The sequence below is a fragment of the Phacochoerus africanus genome, chromosome 1, assembly GCF_016906955.1.
Source record: "Phacochoerus africanus isolate WHEZ1 chromosome 1, ROS_Pafr_v1, whole genome shotgun sequence".
NCBI lineage: Eukaryota > Metazoa > Chordata > Mammalia > Artiodactyla > Suidae > Phacochoerus > Phacochoerus africanus.
In genome coordinates, this window is record NC_062544.1 from 286,252,240 (window position 1) to 286,259,356 (window position 7,117).

Genomic DNA, 7,117 nt, shown 5'->3' on the forward strand with positions numbered 1-7,117 from the left:
TAAGTACTTTAATTCAAAAAAATCGGGAGTTCCCGTCGTGGCGCAGTGGTTAACGAATCCGACTAGGAACCATGAGGTTGCGGGTTCGGTCCCTGCCCTTGCTCAGTGGGTTAACGATCCGGCGTTGCCGTGAGCTGTGGTGTAGGTTGCAGACGCGGCTCGGATCCCGCATTGCTGTGGCTCTGGCGTAGGCCGGTGGCTATAGCTCCAATTGGACCCCTAGCCTGGGAACCTCCATATGCCGCGGGATCGGCCCAAGAAATAGCAAAAAGACAAAAAAAAAAAATCAATATGCTGTTAAGGCACATTTTGAGGTGGCCTATCCCGGACCCCGACAGTCCTCATGGTGCGGGGGGGAGAGGGCGAGCTCCCTGGGGTCTCTTACAAGGGCGTTAATTCCATGCATGAGGGCGCTGCCCTCATGACCTAAACACCTGCCAGAGGCCCTCTGTGCAAACACCACCACATTGGGGGTTAGAACTTAATACACTGGGGCGGGCGGAGGTGCATGTGTGGAAGTGTCTCGTCTAAGGCAGGTGATTATGAACCTCCCTGGACTAAGCGTTCGCATTTGTTAACGGGATCAATACCCCCTGCCTGGGAGGGTCGTGTAGGACACTTTGAGGCACTCTCTGTAGGCGCGCAGACTTTGCCACTCCGACATGTGCCACCTCGGCCTGAGGATTAGTTCAGGCTGGTTATTTTTAAGAGAGAGGACTCGGGAAGTCTCTCATTTTACCTGTCCCCTCCCCTGCCCCCCAGCTGCCTAAAGAATTTAGATAAAAGACCCTTTCCTGAAATAGAGCCATCACAGAGAGGTCTGCAAAAGCACATGGCCCTTGGGATGGGGAGACCCAGGGATCGGAGTCCACGGTGTCCCCCTGTCTCTGCATGGCCCCCCCCCCCCAAACATTTGTTTACCAAACATCTGCGTCTCCATCTCTGTGTGAATTGCCTTCTGCCCCTTTGAAGTCCCAAACCACGAACCATAACACCCTTTTTTGTCTGGAGCTGAAGATGGTGTTTAAGCTGATAGCCCCTCTGGTGAGCTGCGTGGTTTTCCTGGGTCTGTCCCGTGTACACGTCATTAAACTGTTGTGTGATGGTCTCCTGCTCATCTGTCGGTTTAATTCCTCGGGCAGCCAGGAGAACCCAGAGCAGCCGAGGGCAAGGTCTTCCTTCGCAGCACGTTGGCCTCTGCTCGCTTGCTGGCCTGGGAGCTCTTTGAAGACCCCGGTTCTGCCTTTTTGTTGATTCCCTGGTCAAACAGACCCACAGTCTGTTATCTGCAATATGCCAAAATGCAAAAAAGCTCTGAAAATGGAGAGGCTTTCTTCCCCCAAGTTTGGTGCCAAGATTCGGCTTGCTGCCGCACTCTGACCCGAGGTCCAGGCACCTCTGTTGTTCTTGGATGGATGGATGTCATGTGCGTTTTAACTTTTAAATTGTACTTTTCCTCTTGTGACTTGGGGTTCATTTGCACTATTCATGCGTTAAAAAAGAGTTCAAGACACCCCCTTGCGGGCTGTGGGAAGGGCACAGACACACAGGCCCTGCCGATATCGGGAAGCCGGTGATGTCAGGACCCACTGGACAGACAGTTGAAGTTCCGCAGTATTGGTGCTGCCTGAGCCCCCCTGAGCCCCGGAAACGGCTGAACGTGGTGGGGGAGGGGGCGGGGGTGCTCTCAGCCCTGAGGCCCCAGCTCACGCCAGGCGTCGCTTTGCTGCGGGTGAAACAGCGTGGATTCTCGCCGGACGCGCTGATCTTGAAAGGCGAGCACGAATGTGCAGGAGGTTGGCTGTGGCTGCGGAGACTGAGAAAGCGTTATACGATGCTGAACGACCCGAGTGCCTGTGGCAGCACAATGTCCTGTCCGCAGACACCTGAAAGTCACGCTGATGGATTTGCTGAGCTGGCTTCGAGTTAAACACCCTCGTCTCCCCCAGTCTTCTGAGGCCATGAGGCAGCGGGGCCGTGGGCTCTGTTCCTAGCAGGGCATCGGAAGGGTTGGGGGTGCAGCCAGGGTTTCGGGACCAAGAGCACAGGCCCAGGGAGGATGAAAAAGCCCTGGGTGTGCGTGGCGCGTGTGTCCCCAGGTCCCCTCACGCAAACCCGCGTGTCCTGGTGACCCAAGAAACGTTTTCTGCCTGGTCCGATCCTCCCTTTCAATCAGCAAGGTGAATTCACCGAGGTGGGCTGGACGGGGACGTGGGGGGGCGGATGTCGTTTCTGCCCCACAGCTCCCCCCACCGCCCTCCTGAATGTCTGTTGAAAAGTATTATTTCTGACCTTTGCTTTTGCCCTGATTTGTGAAAGACGTCTTACACTCCAGGAAGAGGGGCCATAAATGCTTTCTTGAGGTGGGGTGAGGGGGCGCTGAGTGCTTCCTGCAGGTCATTCACCGACGCTGACGCGGGGCTTCTGGAACAAGTTTGCTTGCAAGACGGCCGCCTGCAGTGGCTGGTGCTGGCGCCAGGCAGGCTCTGTTCCAGCACGATGCTTGCTGCTGGACCCGGAGAGGAAGCCCACCCGACCGCAGGAGGAGAAGGGGCTGGCCAGCTTCCTTGCTTTCCCCCCAAGCCGATCCCCCGGACACGTAAATCGGGGGACAGGAACACGGGCGAAACGCTGGATGTGGAGGTGGGGCAGGTCTTGAGCCTTCCGTGAGCGATGGAGGAATCGCTGGAATGGGTTGAATCCAGATGAGAACTGGGAGGAGAGAGGATGCCGGAGGCCCCTGGGGGCTGTGCAGTCATAACGCGTGACCTGCCGACCGCTGGCTTCCAGGACGTCGCTCAGCAAGCAGGCGACCCCCAAGCTAAAGAGATGCTTCGTTCCCGGCAACCTGGGGAGATGGGCCGAGAAGCACGCGGTCGTGGTGCCCCAACGCCCACCCTCCAACGTCCACCTGGCCTGGTGACCGAGGCCGTGCCCGCTGCTGGGCCTCCTCCTAGAGCTGCGGCTGCCAGGCGTCAAAGCGACTCACTGCTCGGGTACGTCTAGGCTTTGTGCTTCGCTTGAACAGGTTTATGCCTGAAGCTTGATAAAATTTTCCTCGGGAGTAAGAAGTACCAGGGAATTTACCATCTGTGGTATCTCGGCATCCCCAAGCCACTTTATTACCATATAAATCAGCTGGAAGCAAAGTTGTGGTACTCTTTATGGGCCGGGATGGATTTGGCTGCAGAACTGTGGGTGTATTCGATGTTGGGGTCCTGCCCCAGGCCCTGACAGAGGTTGCAGTATATCGGATGTGCTCTTATTTCGTTTCAGCCCTGGACGATTTGAACTCCACAGCAAGCTTGCCCAGAGAACCCGGACCTGGAGCTCAGCAAAATGATCCCAGGCTATGTGTGTAAGTGAGTGAAAGGGGGAAGCACGGGGCGCTCCTGTCGTGGCGCAGGGGAAATGAACCCGCCGTGGCATCTATGAGGACGCGGGTTCAATCCCCGGCCTCGCTCAGTGGGTGAAGGATCCGGCGTTTCCGTGGGCTGTGGTGTAGATCGAAGTCTCAGCTCAGATCCTGCATTGCTGTGGCTGTGGTGTAGGCCAGGAGCCGCAGCTCCGATTCGACCCCCTAGCCTGGGAACCTCCATATGCTGCGGGTGCGGCCCTAAAAAGCAAAAAACAAAACAAAGAAAGGGGATCACGGTGGGGTGTGACAGACACTCTGACCGAAGGAGCCATGGCCCGGCCAGCCCCCGGGAGGCGGGGGGTGGGGGGGGGGAGCAGGGCATCCTCGGGTTCAGCCAGTTCCGGTGCGTGACCGAGGCGCTTGTGAACAGAAGGTGTGGAAGTGAATGCCTTGGTGGAGCCTGTCGTGTCCATCGGACTCTGTCCCCGAGGTCAGTGCTGGATCAGGGTGTCCTGTCAGTGTAAAACACAGGCTGCCCACAGATCTGGAAAAGACAGAAACTCCAACTGGAAAAGACACGTGCACCCCAGTGTTCACTGTAGCACTGGGTACGGTGGCCGAGACCTGGAAGCGACCTAAACGTGCACCGGCAGATGAATGGGTGACGAGGCGGTACATGGACACAATGGAATACTACTCAGGCATAAAAAAGAAAGAGGGGTTCCTTCAGATTCATTCCCCCCGCCCCAGAAGTTCCATATACCGTGGTGTGGCAGAGAAGGTAAAAAATAATAACGTAAAAATGAAAAAGGATGAAACATGACCGTTGGCAGCAACATGGATGGACCTGTAGAGATGATCATAGGAAGCAAAGCCAGTTACAGACAAACACCGTATGATGTCACTTACATACAGAATCCAAAAGAGAGTACAAACGAACTTATTTGCAGAACAGAAACGGACTCACAGGCTTCGAGGAAAAACTTACGGTTACCCGAGGGGCAGTGGGGGGAGAAGCTCGGGATTAGCAGATACACGCTCCTGTATATTCAATAGATAAATGCCAGGGACCTACTGTATAGCATAGGGAACTATATTCCGTATCATGTAATAACCTATAGTGGGAAATCCGAAAAAAATTATACCTGAATCGTTCTGCTGTACACCTGAAACTAACACAATGTAGTAAATCAACGGTGCCTTAAGGAAAAACACCACACGGGCTGCTGACCTAAATTTGAGTTTTAGATAAACGAGGAATCATTTTGTTGTTGTTGTTCTTGTTGTTGTTGTTGTTGCTATTTCTTGGGCCGCTCCCGCGGCATATGGAGGTTCCCAGGCTAGGGGTCGAATCGGAGCTGTAGCCACCGGCCTACGCCAGAGCCACCACAACGCAGGATCCGAGCCGCATCTGCAACCTACACCACAGCTCACGGCAACGCCGGATCGTTAACCCACTGAGCAAGGGCAGGGACTGAACCCGCAACCTCATGGTTCCTAGTCGGATTCGTTAACCACTGCGCCACGACGGGAACTCCGAGGAATCATTTTTTTAGTGTACGTATGTCCCAAACACGGCATGGGGTTATACTGGCAAATACTCTTATCATTTGCCTGAACTTGGTCTTGCACTTTTAGGCACTAAGTCGGGTGCCCTCTTGAGGACCCCCACTCACCCTTGGAGAGGATCCCTCGCTCAGGCCACCTTGGGACACACGGGTGACCGTAGGGACGGGCTCCGGTGGGTGTGGGCTTGGGTCAGCCCTCCGTCTGTTGCCTCTTAGCTTCAAATGCTCCCTTATCTGCACGCCCTGGGCCTTGCAAGTGGTTCTACCAGAGCGGCGGTGGGGGTGGGGGGGGACCTGGTCCGTATAGTGTCTCCGAGGGACACGGTGGAGGAAGGGCTGCCCTTCCTGGCTCCAGTGTCCAGGCCCTGTGGTGCACAGTGGCCAGCACCTCCCCTGGCACTGCTCCCAGGGTCTCTGCCCTAAAGCATGACCTGGCATGGCACGTGCCACGTGCAGAGTCTCCTGCACCCCTTGGGTGGCTTGGCAGAGAGCTCCAAGGATGGCACCTCCTGGCACCGAGAGAGCAGGCCTCCCACAAGCCTCGTGGGCCCCTCAGTGACTGGCCCGAGCCCTGCCCGCTCCAGCCAGGCCTCGGGTGGGGCTTCTCCCTTGGTTTCTCTATGTAGGCCTGAGGGCTGCTCCCTGTGTCTGCTGTTCCTGAGCTCCGCACTCTTCTCTCTAGTGGGCCTGCCAACCCGCTGTTCCTCCAGGTTAATCGTTTGTGATAAACCTTCCCGTTCAAATTACCGAGTGGCTCTGTCTCCTGATTGGACCTCGCCAGCCCAGCTGTGAAGCATCTGGAGCGTTTTGTTTTCACTCAACTGAGGCTGCCTTTCGGTTTGAGAACAGGGGCTGAGTTTTGATCGTTGGCCTGATTCTTTCCGAGGGACACGTGACTGCAAACACCGGATGCTGCCCCGAGGCCTCCCCCACCACCTTGCACCCCATCCACCTCCTGGGAAGTGGGGGTCCCGTAAGGGCTACCACGGACTGGCCCCCTGGCCGAAGGAAAACTGCGGAGCCAGGTCTCTGGGGTTTAGGGCAGGAGGCTGGGTCGGCCTGGGGCTGGGGCTAGGGGAACGCGGGGGGGGGGGGGGGGAGAGCCGGATGTGAGATCTTCCCGGGGAGGAGGGTTTGGGGTCTGAATTAGCCGTGATGGGGGCCCATGGGAACCCTGTGTTCCTTCCGGGCACAGAGGGGGCAGCTCTTCTTCACTGGTTCCAGTGGCTCAGTTTTGCTGGGGCCCAGGGTAGGCGGCTCCAAAATGGGCCTTGGTGGCATATTGATTGTCTTGAATTAAAGCTACTTAAGAAAAAAAAAAAAAAAAAAAAGGAGTTCCCGCTGTGGTGCAATGGGATCAGCAGCGTCTTGGGACCACGGGGATGCAGGTTTGTCCTTGGCCCGGCACAGTGGGTTATGGATCTGGGGTTGCTGCAGCCGTGGCTTAGGTTGCAGCTGTGGCTCGGATCTGATCCCTGGCCTGGGAGACAAACAAACAAACAGACAAAACAAAACCAGACAAAAAACAACAACCAAAAAAAAAAAGTGACTTAAGAAAGGACCAGGGCCTGAGGGACGCTCTGACCCTCTCTCTGTCCCCGAGAGCAGGACGTCATCTCTCGTGGGAAAGGCGCCCTCCCTGCACCTGGGGTGGAGGGACCCCCATGTCGCCAGAGTCGGGGATGCGCGAGGAGCCTCATACACGAACCCCGTGGCTTCTCTCACTGACTACAGCCCAAACCCTTCAGATCCGCCCCTCACTGGCACCCGAAACCCAAGGTCTTTGTCAATTCCCCGCAAATTTACCATTTTTTAATCTAAAAAGTATAAAAGCCACCTGCTTTGGCCGCTTCTTAGGCTCCATTTCCATGAGGCTTCCATGGGCATGAATTCAAATTAGCTTCTTTCTCTCCCGTTACTGTCTTGTGTCAATTCTGCCGTTACTCCAGCCACAGGAACTCGGGTTTCAGGCAGGGGGCGAAATACCTCCGGAGTGGTGGCCTGGGCCAGGGGCCAGGAGTCCTCAAAGGGACCTTGTCCTTCTGACAATCTTAACACCTGCCACCAGCCAGCGCTGTCACCCTGCGGATCTCTAGCGGGAGGCAGGGGCCTGTGGGTTGGGGGCAGGGGGTCCCTTGTCAGCCAGAAGTTCTTGGAAGGATGCCAGGTTCAGTCAGCAGAGGGGTGTGGG

The 7,117-nt window shown here is 56.2% G+C and overlaps 1 long non-coding RNA gene across 1 annotated transcript; it reads left to right on the forward strand.

Moving 5' to 3' along the window:
• The first annotated feature begins 257 nt into the window (after positions 1-257).
• On the forward strand, positions 258-5,673 carry LOC125136606 (uncharacterized). The gene is made up of 3 exons (XR_007137224.1): positions 258-2,996; positions 3,277-3,358; positions 5,609-5,673. It is a non-coding gene; the product is annotated as an uncharacterized LOC125136606 (long non-coding RNA).
• The last annotated feature ends 1,444 nt before the right edge of the window (positions 5,674-7,117 follow it).